Source organism: Peromyscus eremicus, chromosome 16_21 (genome assembly GCF_949786415.1).
Source record: "Peromyscus eremicus chromosome 16_21, PerEre_H2_v1, whole genome shotgun sequence".
NCBI classification, from domain to species: Eukaryota; Metazoa; Chordata; class Mammalia; order Rodentia; family Cricetidae; genus Peromyscus; species Peromyscus eremicus.
This window is the reverse complement of record NC_081432.1, coordinates 11,376,692-11,392,436: the sequence shown is the minus strand read 5'-3', so window position 1 is coordinate 11,392,436 and position 15,745 is coordinate 11,376,692. Positions and strand designations below refer to the sequence as shown.

At 54.0% G+C, this 15,745-nt stretch overlaps 1 protein-coding gene across 2 annotated transcripts in view; it reads right to left on the bottom strand.

Annotated features, from left to right (window-relative positions):
- Nucleotides 1–15,745, bottom strand: part of Cabin1 (calcineurin binding protein 1) — a 126,692-nt gene that overhangs the window by 14,067 nt on the left and 96,880 nt on the right. The gene's annotated exons all lie outside the window — the stretch shown is intronic.

The following is a 15,745-nucleotide window of genomic DNA, read 5'->3' as shown; positions in this document are numbered from 1 at the left end:
ACTGCCCACCCCCCCCACTCCCTCACCGGCACCCTTGTGGTATTCTGGTGACAAGCCCGGCACCTGACGATCACTTGGGGTCCATCAGGTTATGGGGCAACATGGATGCCAGAGGGAAGGAATGATGGGTGAACAAACACTTATGAGACTGCTTGACAAAGGACCTCGGCAGCCTGGAAGAAGCTGGCAGATCCCAGTGGGTCCCTGCAGTCAACCCTGGAGAAGCTCCAGCTAGCACAGGCCCTGGGTCTTGAAAGGCTTCATTATGGGTTTTTCGGGTCTCAAGTGCCAGTCACAGGGATCAAAGTAGCATCCACGTGGTGCTCTGTTCCCATGGTGGCTCGTTGACCATTAGCAGTCCATGCACAGAAGTGTAAACCCATGCTCTAGCAGGCCAAGGAGATGGGGAGGAGGGCAGAGAATCTTATAAGCCCTCAAGAGGCCTGGAAAAGCTTAACACCCTCAGTCCCTAGCCCCACAGCTTACATACTGGCCCACAAAGAGAGAACACCTGGTAGGTTAGGGGCTGAGAACATCCACACCCAGGACAGCAAACACCATTATATATTCTTCAGATGTATATAACAGCTTATAAAAAGCCACACGGGGTGTGTGTGTGTGTGTGTGTGTGTGTGTGTGTGTGTGTGTGTGTGTGTTATTCTCAACTACAGCAGTCAGTGTGGGAGGCAAGGACTCCAAGAGTCCTGGTACCTTATCTCTCTGCTCCCAGGGCTGAGGCTAGCCTAAGATAGACTACAGTGGCCATGAAGGTATTCACCAGGTCCAGCAGTGTGAGGCTAGGGAAGGCTCCATTTCTTGAGGAGGCACATCACAGACATCATACATAGAACTCTCACCATGGCTCTCCAGATATGCAATAGACAATGGAGCTCAGAGACAGGGAAGAAGCCTCTGGAGCTAGAGACTCAAGGGGCTACCCAGAACTGGACTCCCCCACCCCCAGCTTTGAGGAAAAGAACTCCGTGGGTCTTCACAGGGAAGCCTCCACAGCTACTACACCAATCACCAGAACCGGCAGCAGCAGCTCTCCAGCTAGAGAGTAGGGAGAGCTGCCCCGAGCTACTCTGAGATCTGGTATAACCAGATGTTCTTTTCCAGACCTCCTCCAACTTGGAAAGGCCTAGAATCAACCTGGCTCCAGACACCTCCCCACTTTCTGTGTAAAGTCCTAGATGACTCAGGTTAGGTCAGAGGTCACTTTTCTCCAGACCTGAGAATGGGAGAGGGTCTGCCCAACTTCTCAGAGGTGCATTCAGAGCCAGGCATGGTGGCACACGCCTTTTCTTCTAGTGCTCGGGACTGCTGGCAGAGGCCAGCCTGGTCAGCACAGCACTTCCAAGCCAGCCAGGGCTACAGGGAGGAACCCTGTCTTGAGAACCAAAACCCCAACACTGGCATTTGCTCTTCTCAACTGTGCCTATCATTGTGATTAGGATGGGCTGACTTTTCTCTAGGAGCAGCGAGAGGCAGGGACAGTGGCCCTATTCCGTGATGTTCACTATGGCTGTACTAGAGTGCAGACACAGGCAGGCTGAGGGAAGAACAGAGGCAGGGTCCTGGGGGCCTCGGATACCAACTGTACCTCAAGGGCCCCCAGCTAAGAGTGGTTGGATTCCAATGCCCATCCACTCTGGATACAGCCATGCAGACTCTTGTTATCAGTTATACATACTGGAGCTAATCACCCCTGGAGGTAGCTACTGTTGACTCTGGTTAATTAGCAGAATGGAATCTTTTCTATATGGTACAGGGTTGCCCCCAACGACTGAAGTCTACATCAACTGGCCCCAGGGCTTCAGGTGTGCTAGACAAGCACTGTTAACCACTGAGTACAAATCCCTAGTCCTTGTTTGAGACAGGTTATACTATATACCCAGGCTGGTCTTGACCTCTTGACCCTCCTGGCTCATATACGTGTATACCAAGCTAGGTCTTGTTGGTCTTTTTAATTTTCTATCTCAACTGCCTCTCTAACTTCTTTGAGTCCTTTGGACTGATACAAGCCACAAACTCTATGTACGTGAGCCTTTGTTTATGTCCTTCCCCAGCCTCTGCCCAGCCAACACTCCCAGTGTCTTCCCAGGCCCATGTGATATCTAGTCCCTCTTCTCTGAAGCTCCCCTGGCTTGCTTGCTCTGACATGGTGGAGATAACTCAAGGCCAGCCTTCCCGATGGCTTGGCAGCTGACAGTGTGCCCTGGCCAGGGATGGTCTGCTTTAGCTCTAGGTCCTAAGGACCCTGACACAAACTTGGCAGAGCAGTGGGACATCCATCTTGAAAGCTTTCTGCCTCCCATTTTATTGGGTACAGGATATCTGTGCTAGGGAATCCTAACTTTCCCCCCCCAGTTCCTGGAAATTTCCATGTTCAACTGTATGGGGCAGGCAGTAAACAACTGTGTTCATGGCAGACAAAGCTCTTCTAAGCTCTCAGTGTATATCAATCTCACACATGGGGGACAGGGGGACTGCATGAAGATAAACTGACTCTTCCCTAAAAGGTGGCAATGTTATGGTTCTGACCAGTGTTCATTGAGCATGGCCCACCTGGCCAGGTGAAAGCTATCACACCATGAAAACACACCGTGCTTGGCTATATGTAGGGTGTGTTGGGGAAGCAGAAGAGACCTGGCAGATGCTAAGGGGCATAGGAGAACAGGACTCCTGTAAAGGCTCTCATTCCCCAAGCTGAGCATTGATGGTACAGCACCTCAGGTCACCTTCCCATGCTAGGGTAAGACTAGAAGGACCCAACCCTCTCGTCAGGCAGGTAAGGCAGATGACTGCGATGGAATCACAGTCAGTACCAGAGGAAGAAGAAAACAACATAAGTTCTTAAAGACATCTACTTCCCAACAGGGAGGGTTCATTAGCAATAGTACCCAGTGGGCAGCATGGCTGGCTGAGGGACCTCTTGTCCCAGCATCTCCAGCACCCAATGACAGATAGGTCTAGTTTCCATTGCACCGTCCAGCGTATGGTTTGGATCCCCACCTCCACTTCACTTCCTTTTACACAGTAGTACTGAATTCAGACAGAATGAGGCAAGTCCCAGAGAAAGCAGAAAGGAACCACGGATGTCCTTACAAATCTTCCCAACGAGCCCTTAGAGGCCTGACATCCGGCGGCGGTGGTGGCGGAGGTGGCGGCACTGCTCTCGTCTGGCCTGTTCCTAGAGGAGGTAGTGTGAAAGGCACACTTGCTGGGCAAGGGCCCGCTCGCTCACTCCTCATCTGCTCATTCACATGCTCCACAGGGCTCTTGGATCTCCTGGGTACCAGCTCCTCCCTGTTTTCTGTTAACAGGTCCCTTCTCTTTCCTGGGCATGCAGCCAGCAGGTAAACTCCTAGCAGGAGCCCTTGGGAATATTCCTTTGCCCTCTCAGCATGGGGCTGTGTGCAGATGGAGACAAGCCTGGGTAGGCGGGGGCTGGGGGTGTTCCTGTGGCCATCAAGCTGGCTTTTGGAGACAGCTGTACTGAGAAAGGGCAGAGTCATGAGCCAGCAGGGTAGGGAACAAGCCAACTATGCCCTCTGCCTGAGCTAAGCAGAGTCTGGCTTCGGTGTTTACAGCTCCAGGATGGACTGGGCAGGGCCCTAAAGGGAAAAGCTGGAACTCATCTCTCCCCAACTCCCCCACCAAACGCACTCCCAGAAAAGGTATCAGGGGGCCTCTCAGGATGAAGGCAGGTACCCAGGAAGTAGACACCTGTTCTGTTCTGTCTCCCTCACCACAGCCCACAAGGGAAAACGTATGGGGCTAAGCAGAGGCCACTCGGCACCCAGCCCAAAGCCCAGAAGAGAAAGTCACGGACCTCTGGAAGATGTTAGGGAAAAGCAGGGTGTGAGCTGAGCTAGGGCTAGTATGAAAGGAGGCCTGGCAGAGAGCAGATGGAAGGAGCCTGCAGAGCAGCTGATGCCCACAGTTCTGAGGGACAGGACAGAGCAGGAACACACACTTGAGAGCCAGCAGCACTGTGGGAGTCAGACAGCACCAGGGACCCTAACACCCCAGGGAGGCCCCTCTGTAGAACGATGCTTTCCCACCCTGCAGGAATGCACTGTCTCTAATCAGCCTCACTTGATTCCTGTGTTGTGGTGTCACCAAGACTGGGTACCCTGGTGGTCAGTGTCGTTAGAGATAATGCTTGCTCAGAGCACTATGCTGTAGGCAGTCAGGGGCCTTCCCAGCAGCCCCAGAGCACTTCCAAACACCACACTGTGCTCAAGTTTCTCCTGCATGCCAAGTACTTCATCACAAGCATCTTAACCCATCTCCGCTCCTCAGAGTGGTTCTGGGCTCCTTGATGACAGATGAAGTCACTGAAAGGCACACTAACAACTGAATAATTTATGCAGCCCCAGACTGCGGGCTGAAGGTTGGATACAAGCTCCCAAACCCTCCCCACAGCCTGATGTGTCCTCTCACTGCTGTGGAGGAGGCAATGAGCCTTCAGGAGCTACACCCCACAGTAATGTGAGTCTTGGGGTGAATGGAGGTGCAGCATGGTCACTGCTTTGAGGGTTCCTGAAGCCTTTCTTGGGGGAGCAGAGAGCTGTGTTAGTGGAGATAGTAGGTAGCCTGTGGTGGTACCCACAAACGCTCATCTGCTCACAACGGACTGGAGAGCAGTGTGGGAGGACAGGCCTGACCGTGAGGCCGCTGAGGCTCTGCCTTCCGTTAGTGGCGATCTTGGCGAGTAGGACAACACAGAGGTGGCACCACAGCATCGGCTCCTGCAGCTATAGAGCACTCTGCCTGGGTAAGGCTGTGCCTGGGCTACCAACTCATGACATCCCTGCATACTGTGGTTACGGGGAGCTCCTTCCTGATGAGGCCCAGGTCCTCTCTCCTGACTCAGCAGCCAACCCGTACTCCCTTATGGGCCCTGGTGTAGGCACAAGAGCTCATCCATACATACTTCTGGACATCAGGTCCTGAATATCTGACGTGGAGACTGCTGAACACAACTGATTTACTTGGCCCAGAGCCATATATCCCAGCGACCAGAGGCCACAGATTCAAATTTAGATCTGGTTCTCCCAGTGCACTCTGTAGTAACAGTACAGCCAGCCCATGGCCATTCTGAGATTCTGACCTTTCAATTACAGATCCTCCATCCAAGAGCCCCCTCTCTAAGGCACAAAGTACTCCAGGAACCTGCCTAAAAGGGTGCTTTTGGAAAAGCCAGAAAGCAAAGAAGATGGGGGAGGGAAATGCCCCAGCCAGAGCTAGATGGGGAAAGGGGGGGGGGGGCGTGACTCAGTTTCATTCTCTTGACACAGGCAGAGATATTCCAACCTAGTCCTTCTCTCCTAGAGAGGATAAGTGAGTTCAGAAGACCTGCCCAAGGATGTCCAACGACAGTGGGACTGGGAAGCAGGGGTCTATCTCCCTCACCTCAAAGCCTCTCCCATGCCCCCACTTTAACACTCTCAAAGGAAGGAACTGGCAGGGTTTGGACCATTTCATAAATCCACTGATCTTAGCACAGAGCAGGCTCAGTTTGAAAGGCTTGCTCACAGATGGGTGGCTGGCAGCTGGCTGGTGCCCTCCACTGGAAGCACAGGTGCTTCAGAGGCCCACTGCAGATGGCCTGCAGCCTTGGTCCTCCCCGGGCTCAGCTGTTTTCTCTAGCTGTCCCATGCTGCCACACACAGGACTGAGACGCGACACTTGCTCTGATGTGCCATTCTCAGTGTCATGCCCGGCCAGGCAGGTGGGCAAGAGGCCCTCATCTGGGGCACCTAGAAAGGCTGTAAAGGAGCCACAAGGGCACCTCATAGAGCTACTGACAAGGAAAAGGCAACAGACTGTGGGCAGCACTTGAAGAGACCCCGGACTCGTGGCCTGGGGGAACAGGTGGGCTACTAGGCAGATGGCAGTAAGTTTTCCCCTCTCCACATCACCCAGGCTCCCCATTCAAGGGTCTGAGTCTGCCTGGGGTCTTCATGGGCTCTAGACGGCAAGTTGAGGCATTGCCCACCAAGACTGCCTCCAGCTCTTGCCCTCAGTCCAAGGGCCTTAGCCTTGGACACACACTGGCCCTGGCACAGCCCCAGGACACTGAGCTGCAACGGGCAGGAGGACAGATGGGTAGATAACAGGGCTGTGTTGCTCTTGAGGGCCTCATGACCTATGAGGTAACTCTCAAGCTGGTGGGGGAAAAGGAAGCCCACCAGCACGAGAATCCAGGAAACAAGGATGGTACACTGTCACCTACGGGGCCTACCTGCAGGTGAGCAGAAGATGAATTTCTGGATCAAAAAAAAAAAAAAAAAAAAAAAGAAAAAGAAAGTCACAAAACATTGACTCCAACTCTCTTAAAGAAGGCAGGTGTGGAACATCATTCCAGCCATCCAGGTCCAAGTCTAAAAGAGAGGCTGGCATATGAAATAAGAGGCCAATAAGAGACTCTAAGGGATGTCTGGGCAAACCCAGAGGTGGCCTGTGTGGGAGGCAGTACCCTGCTGAGCAGACAGCAATGAGAAATGGGCAGATGAGGAGGGACGAGGAGGCGGCAGCAATTTCCCTGAAGACAGCCCCACAATTTGGGGTTTCCTGAGCACAAAGAAGCATTCCCATGTCATCAAAAACATCTCCTTGACAACAACCACACAACCCTTTGTCCCATAGTACATGGGCTACAGGTGACATCTGAGCTAATTTTCAGGGTCATTATGAAGACTGATGGGCTGGAAAAGGTAACAGGCAGGAGGCTGGATCCCTAGAGTGGGGCCTGGGGCCTGGGTTGACAGTTGGGGGATGGCCCATGGACAATGGGGTGAGCAAAGCTTTTTAGAATAGCATACTCTAACAGCCCTGTTCATTGTGAGTACCCAAGAGAGAATCCATTCCTTCCCTGGTAGAGGTCTTCCTATGGCCCCTCTAGGTATGGGCACAGTGGTGAACAGATGAGAGTAAGAATTCTATTTCAAGAGTAGAAGCCACAGGGTATAGGGGCAGACTACTGCAAGGAAGGAGTGGCTAAACAATGGAGTAATGGCGCCTCGGGAGGGTGGAGCTCAGCAACCCCCTCCTCCAAACCCCAGAAAAGCACAAAAACCTGTGCAGACTCCAACACAGCCTCAAAGTTAACAGCCTGACTCCCGAGAAGCCAGGGATGGTCCCATGTGAGGGACAAGCACAGTTCGGGGGGAGGAACATCCTCCAGTCTTGAGGTGACACCTGTCGCCCACTAATGCACACAAACCACTCAGACGAGACTACCTGGGGAGGTGTGTGAGCAGGGTATAGAGAGATGTGCTCAGTATCGCTGAGCTCCTGGACTGGCTACATCTCTTGGGGCAAACAACTCTCCCACATCAGATTTCACTTCTCTTGCTCTGAAGAGACTAGCTCCTTTGTGAGCCAGCAAGCGGCAGGAAGCTGAGGCTACAGCACAACTCTCCTACCAGCTCTTGCATTTTACACCCCATTTGTCCCCAGGAAGGAGAGCATCAAGGATGCTGCCAGTCAGCTGGGTAGCACCCATGGCCTCTTGTACAGACGCTCCCTCTGGCACCCTCCTCCTGCTCCTGTGTTTGAATCCAGGTCTGCTTTCTAGGTAGGTAGCTCCTCATCTTTTTGATGCCCTGAGGAGGGAGGGCCCTGCAGCACTTCTGCTGCATGCCTTAAGATGGAGGGGAACCTGGGAGCCCTTCCCTCCCCTGCAGGCCAAACGCCAGCGGGGACAGAAGTTTTGCAATGAGCTCCTCATAACCATATGGAAGGCAATCTGTGGTCTCAGGACTGTGCAGAGGGCCATCGGGGACAGCCTCCCTCTCCCTCATAAGGTCCTGGCTGTCCAGGCAGGGCTACTGAGGGCAAGGGATTCCCCATGCCATTACAGGTAATGAGTCCTCAACCGACTCAGGCAGGGGCTGGGGAAGCCTGCAATTTGCCTGCAGCTGGCGTCTGCCGTTTCCAGCCTTTTCTGCCAAATGAGACATATCATGCACTAGGTCCCCTCCCCTCCCCCTCCTGGGAAAAGCAGAACCGACAAACAACTGAGCTTGGGGAGAGCCTGGCCGCCAGCCCTGCCCCCACGTGCGGAACTAGCAGCGCCCCATGCCAAAGCGACCCCTACCCCAATCCTACCCCTCCTCCTACTCTTTAGTACTGAGTGGCTAAGACCCTGGGCCCGGTGTTCCGAGCCGGCCCGCACTTGCAAAGCGCTGGTACCATCTTCCCGCCCCCGCACAGCAGCTATTTATAGCTAGGGAAGCACCGCGCCTGGGCGCCGCTGCCCATCCCGCCCGGCGGCCCGCTCACCATCCCCGAGAGCGGCACCGCGCAGCTTTTCGTCAGCGCCTTCTGCCGCGAAGTTGTTGCAGCTAGTGGCTTTCGTTTTCGCAGGCGCACACCCACGCCTGGGCTCCGGCCCGGGGCTTGGTCGGGCTGGGCTGTCCTGGGCTTGTTGGGCGGGCTCAGCACAGACTCCACCAGCGCCAGCCGCCCCCGCGTGCCACTACCTAGGCCGGTCTGGCCTCCCACCTGACGTTCGGTAGAACGCCAGCCTAGTCCGGGCATGGGGGGCACCGCACCCACCGCCGGCGACTTCCTCTGTAGAGGCAGGCGTTGGGGAAACCACGGCCCTCGGGCTTCCTGCTGCGCCCCGGGTGGGGGCAGCTGCCCGAGCCCACCCCGGGGGAACTGAGCGCAGAAAAGCAGAGCCAGGCAGGCAGAGGTGAGGTGGTCGTGCAACCCAAGTCCCAATCCCTGCCCTCGGCCGCGGGCAAGTTCCTACCCGCCAGCTCCCCAGAGGCATCTGTGCAGGAGAGCTAGTGCGGGCGCCAGGCCATGGCCGCGGAGGCTTGCTCCTCACTCGTGGCGGGCCGGGGCGGGGCAGGCAAGAGCCGGACGGGCCCCGGCGGTCGCTTGGCAGCACAACTGACTTTTGCCGGCCAATCCTGACGGGGTCTCTGGCCTAGCCGCCAGGGGTTCAGTGACGATGGGCTGCCCACTGTTTGAGGGGTGTCTTGTGCACAGCTCTTGGCACAGGAAGCTGTGGGACGGGGAGGTGAGTACTTTGGGAGGCAGGATGGCAGTGGCCAACGGCAGCATGCAGGGGCAATCTTGTACCTGCAATGAGGCTCCAACGTGAACGGTACCCTTCCCCGTTTGTGCCACACAGAGCCTTGTGGTATGTAGAAGTATAAGTTGTAGGAGGGCCACAAAGAGATGTCAGTCGGGACTAGAATGGAGATTTCTGGAGTATAAAGCTCCTCAAAGGAGGCTTAACAAAGATGCATGATGAGACCTCAGGTGAGCTCTCCCGATGGAAGCCATCTATTTTCCCACAGGGACTAAGGGTGTGGGGGCTGGGCCAGGCAAATGAGGGTCCTCCCCACTTCTGCATTTCAAGAACAGGTGCCCAACTCCTGTGTGCAGCTCTGCAGAGTCAGGAAAAGGTACTGAGCCTGTTCTACAGAGGAAGGGCTCAGGAGGGAAAAGTATTTTCAGCACAGAATGGCATCCACAACATCGGTCCGCACAGGACATCTTCAGCCTAGTGGGGCACGCTGCACAGAACAATCCACCAATGTCCCCGCTTAAAGGGAACATTGCGGGAAGAGATAGAACAAACTATGCGGTCTGTACAGAGAAGACACCGCCTCTACACAGTTCCCCTCACCGCCAGGACCCCAAGTCCATTTCCTTACCACACTCCTAAAGGCCTCATCCACCTGGCCAATCAAGACTCTTCTACTTCCGTTTGCCTTACCCTAGCTTCTGCCCACCAGTGTCTCTAGGCTTGGTACCTTTAATCCAAACAGCCCTGGGGCCAAACCCCCCCCCCCCCGAAAATAAACCAGTTTTCTGCGCTGGGAAGATGACTTGCTGCTGAGGACATGGAAGAGGCAGACTTGGACTCCTAGAGGTCACTCACTTGCAGGTACCCACACGAACACAAGCCTTCTTTAGGGATGCATGTTCCCCACAACAGGATCAAGGAATTATCAATCTGATTGTCTCTCAACTCACTACACCCTCATGGCATCCACAGTGCTCCTGTTCTTTGACAGACAACACAAGTTGGAAGAGTTCAGGGAGCTTGGGCACTGATACAGTTACAGAGCTGTTAGGACTGGACCCATCACGCAGACCTAGCCAGCTCCAGCTTGGATCACTTCTTGAAGCTGTCCACAATTGCTGGAGCAGACATCATGACCAGGTGATAAAATGTCACTTGTATTTCACATACCTCACTCACTTCATACCTTGTCTACTTCCTGAAAGATCAAGTCAGACCAAAGGAAGCTGAGAACATGTGCACATCACCTCTACCCAGGCCAGGAAGAAGCTATGCTGTCAGTGTCCAGGAGGCCTCCAGCAGCAACACCTACTCCCCAGAGCACACCACCCTGCCACAGACAGCTCTCACACACACCACGGTGAAACAGTCTGTTGGCATCAGGTTACCGGTCAGCACAAGCCTTCCCCGAGGCTCCCGGGGAAGGGTGCTGAGTGGCCTGAAGGCACAGTACTCGTCTATCACAGAGCATCTAAGAACTTGTGGGGTATGGGTTGAACAAGCAAAGTTTCAAGAGGGACATCCCAAGGAGAACCTCAATTTCCAGCTGGGCTCTGGAGGCCCTGGCATAACCACCTAACCTTGTTTTTTGAGATAGGGTCTCACTGTAGTCCAGGCTGGCCTCAAACTCATGGCAGCCTTCCTGTTTCAGCCTCCTGACTGACGGCTAGGATTGCAGGTGTCAGTCGCTACCTATCTTATCTTGCCCTGAACTCCTTAACCCTGTTTTTATACCATTTGATGCTCTGCACTCCAAGCCCTGGCTTGTGCCAACCAGCTCTTTCCAGAGGCATCATCATCCCTAGGTGACCAGCGATAACAGCCCCGGTGAGATACTTCTCACAGGGTGGGACTCACCCTTCTCATGCCATCACCAGAGGGATGCTTTTGCGTATGTTTTAGTGTCAAGTGACAATACTATGACAGAGGCTGATGGCCTGTGTACCTTGTAGTCTTGAGAACTCTTTGGCTTCAAAGAGCTCTGAGATTCCAGGCCCTTGTCAGTAGCCTGAGCAGTCCAGTCCAGTGGGTCCTGGCTGCTCATAAAGCACCTGACTGTAGCAAGTGTGGACCTCTACCCCTACCTTGCAGAGAGCCACTCAGCCACCTCGAGGCATCCTGAAGGCCTGAGATTGGGGGCTCGGGCAGCTCTCTACCATCCATGGAAGTTCAGATGACTTGGCCATCTTGATCACTCTTCTCCTGTGGGCAAGCAGGAGTCTCCTTGGGAATGTAGACTTAGCCTTTGGCACACCTGGCCAGTGGCATATAAAGACACTCATGACTCAAGTGCGGGTGCATCTCTGGTCTTGTGAAGCTAAGTTCCGGATGACAGAGCTTAGCTGTGCCTGAGCCCTGATGGCTGAACTACCCAGGGACCATGTATCTTACAGCTGCTCCTTCTCAAGACCTGAGCCCTTGTAGACCCTCAAATCTTTCTTGGTTCCTCTCTTGTAGGCTTTTACTTCAGTCCCAAGGTAGAACACGTCTTCCTTCTGGGCTGGACTGAATGCTGGGACAAGAATGCTCCTTTAAGAGTCCTAATTTCTAACCTTACCACCACTCACCTGCCTCACTACTGTGGGACAGTGGCTCTGTGTAACATGGGATCTGGCGACCTTCCTACTACGTATGTGACAGCCAGTTTTCTTCTTTGAGGTTGAGACCAAGTGGAACAGGCCACCCTTCCCGAGGTACAGAGACCTTAGGCTCCCCCAAAGCCATGTAGTCCACTTGACCTCTTGAGCTGGAACTTTAGGTCCTGAGAAGCTGACCCTCCTGCACTACACTGTACAGGGCCTTGAGATGTCCCTGTGCCCGACAGTGCTGAGGGAGAACAAAGGCGAGGGAGCGTGGAAAGACTGGTGGGGGACATCTCCAGGCTGCCACTCAAGGGCTCTGCTCAAGACTCCTGCCCCAGGACTCGAAGTACACTCACTTCAGCGGACAGCTATGCTGCACCACTCAAATCTGCTGGCTGTGAGCTCTGGTGCACGTGTGTGTGTGCACCTCCTATGCACGGGGCCACTGCTCCCCCCAGCACTCTTGCGAAGGGAAAGGAGAGGGCAGGCAGGATCTCGGCCAGGCCCCGGGCTTTGTCAACAGGCAGTAATGGGGCCTGTCACCTTGGCTTAACTGGTACCTTCAGCCCAGCTACACAGCAGACCACAGTAAGACAATGACAAGGACAAGGACAGGACAGGACCACAACTGCTGGGTGGGGGAAGTGGCAGGCAGTGCTACTAGGTGGGGTAGCCCTGGAGATCTCTCCACGCCGGGGACCAACAAGAGAAGGAGAGGCAGCCCACTGAGAGGCAGTGAAGATGGCTGGCATCTGGGAGGGCAAGTGTACTTACTGTGGCAGGCTACATGTGACAGAGGTAGTGGGTAATCTTCATAGAAAGGGAAGGGTTACCAGAGGTCAGAGGAATAAATCAGCCTCTGAGGCACCTGGATGTGCTGCCTAGGAACCTGTGGTTGGTGCACTGCTGACAGGTCTGGACAGAGAGAGATGGCGGCATCCAGGTCAGATAGGCCCATTGTGTCTTACCCAGAGTGCCTCTCCTGTCCACAATGTTCCCTTCACTTCCTCCCTTCTAAGTGGGTGTGGACGGGTCTGGGTCCCCTAACGAGTACCTCCTTAGGCTAACAGGGCACTTACAACAGGCTCCTCTGTACCCTGCCCCACCCCCACCCCCAGCTGGACGGGGGCCCACTGCAATAACCCGCTCTCTGGAGGACTGCAAAGCTGCTTCCATTTCATCTCAGGAGGGGAGCCCAGATCCTAGGAGAGCCTCCTCTGGCCAGCACACTGAAAAACAACCAGCATAACCTATACGTCTACTGACCCCTGGCCCCTGAAGAACAGCTGTTCAGGCTTGGGGATTCTGGTTCTCTGGCTGGCCTAGGGGGGCATTTGTGGGAGGGGGTCATGAAAAAACAATGGGGGAAGGGCACAGTCTGTGAGATCGGATGGTGGCCTGTCAGACAGCTACAAACAGGTACTCTGGTAGACAGGCAGACAGGGAAGGGCTGAGCAGAACTGGCACCTTCATGGGCATTCCCAAGAAGGCCCATGCCCCACTGTTTCTTCCTGCTCTATGACGGCCGTAGGATGAACCCTTTGAATTCCTGGGTGATGTCAGAAGAAGAAACACCCTACAGAGCAAGATCAGCTCTACATGCACAGTCATCCCCCAAGCCAGAACGGTGACAAATCCAGATGCAAGTATAAAGGTTTGACCCAGGCACAGGTCTCTATGACAGCCCTGGGCCTTTCACCCATGCTGTGAGAAAACCGGACACGGGTTTACCCACCAGGAATGAGGTCACCTGTTCAGAGCAGGGGCCCTGCTGATGACAAAATATGACTTAGGCTCAGCACTGTGGTCTTTTTCTAAGCCAAGCTGAACTTGACATCTGATTACCAGAACATACCCTTCCATGTACATACTCTCTCAGTCATGAGAGGCAGGGGTTTTTTTCAGTCCACCTCAATGCTCTTGCTACTGGCTCTACCCTCTTTATTAGTGCTTCCTACACGAGGGACTCACTCCACACTACTTCTCTATTGTTTCCGCATGAAATGCATTCTTTCAGACAGTAGGACCGAGTTCCATTCAGGCTTCCAGAAGTGTTCCTCATCACCTTTGCTGAAGACTGGCAGACAATCATCTCCAGCACAGACCCACACTACTATACTAGGGCTGCCTGGGCTAAGGGTTGGGCATGGACTCAAGTTTAGGGAGTCGAATAGTGGACTCCAAGCTGAAGGGAGCATTTCCTTTACTGTGTGCCTGCACATGGGCATCCTCTGTCTTCTATAAAGGGACTGACTACCCATCCACAGCCTTTGGAAGCCCGCCTTGTTTGCCAAAGGCATCCACACCTCTGCACCAGACACCTTTGCCCAAGGCAGTTATGCCTGGCTGACCCATGCAAAGTTATAGCTGAAGCATGGTCTCAGTGAAAAGATTCCACTCTGGAAGTACAGCCCCATGCTAAACCCATGGCTGGTCTCCCTTTTAGGCCAGAGCTGGCCCTCATTTGCCTCATTGCCTCAAGAGCCCCATTCTGAATGCTTGAGCCAATGACTAAGTGTTCCTTTGCAAAGACAGAACAATGTTCAGGGCACTTGACAATCTGTACCCTGCCAGTGATGGGCTGGGGTCTATCTTAAAGGGTCATGAGGCCTCATCTTCACTTGTTTTGCTTTTTGAAACAGGGTTTTGCTAAGCAGCTTAGCTGGCTGGCTTCAAACTCATGATCCTCCTTGACCTAGCCTTCTGAACACTGGAATTACAAGCAGGTACCACTCTGCCAGGCTCAACCAAACTTTGTTTTGGGACTGGTGCGATGATAGCACAGTTGGTCGAGATACCTGCTGCTGAGCCTGACAACTCGAGTTTGACCCCCAGGACCCAAATGGTGGAAGGGGCCTGCAAGCCATCCTCTGACCTCCGCACATGCACTGTGGCACGTATGTGGACACAAACATGCATGTGCCTGAACACACATGTGTACTCAGCCACCCACACACATATGCACATGTTTTTAATCCACCAAACTTCTGTAGTTCCTTCAGGACACTTTCCCCACCCGTTCAAGCTATCACACTTTCTGCACTGTCAACGAGCCGTGTCACCCATGTCCCTTTATTTATTCACCAAGTCCCTTCCCTATCACCTGCCCCTGAACAGAACCTACCCCTGAGGTAACGTCAGGCCCTCTGCGCAGATGAAGAAACAGCCTACAAACACTGACTGGCTTGCTCACAGCTACCACAGTATGGGATGGAGCCAGGTGTGGAGGGGATTTCCTCTGGAGAGCAGAGGTAGAAGACAAACACCACCATGTGTATGTGATGGAGTCTTTGGCTTGCCCCTCCCAGACAGTTCCTGGCCCCAAGAGCCTGTCACCATGATAACTAGGCAGGGGCAAGAGTTCAAACCCACTCTCTTAGAAGTCAAACTTTCCAAATAGGGAAAGCAGGGGGAAGAGGGAAGAAGGGAGAAAGGAGGGAAAGGGGAGGGAGGAGATGGGGAGAGATAAAAATCCCCCAACGAAGGAGGCCTAGCAGTGAGCTAAGAAGGGCAACAGGCAGAGAGTGCTGGGCACACGGCAGAGGGAGTCCAGGCCTCTCGGGAATCACACCCTCCTGTTCAGAAGCTGGCAGGGAACAGCTGAGCAGGTGGAGCTTGGCCCTCCCTGAATCTTCTGGAGTAGCTGCCATTGCATCTGTTTTTCATTGGCTATGTGAAAAGGGTTCTCCTGGAAAAGGAGATGGAAAACCACTGACCTTATTCAATTGGCCCGCCTTTGGATATCCAATTGGCCCTGAGGTCAAAGGGGCTGGGGACAGGAAGTCTAAAGTGGGGCAGGGCAGTGTGTGTACTCTGGCTAGGCTTGGCTTAGATGCTCACCTTCGCAGCCCACCCTGTTAGGTGTAAGCCCACTACCGAGGCTCTTGGCTGGAAGCCCTGAAGTGGGGCAATCGCAATGGCATGCACAGCAAAGAATACAAACCCTCAAGAGCTCAGGGCAACCTTAGGCTCTCTGCTGCCATAGGCACTGATCACAGGCTTAACCTGGTGACCTATAACCTGCTGGAAGGACATACTCTTCTCTGAGCAACGGCAATAGGTGGTACTGCCCAGCCCCCTCCCTCTGCTTCCATAGCCATGGCAT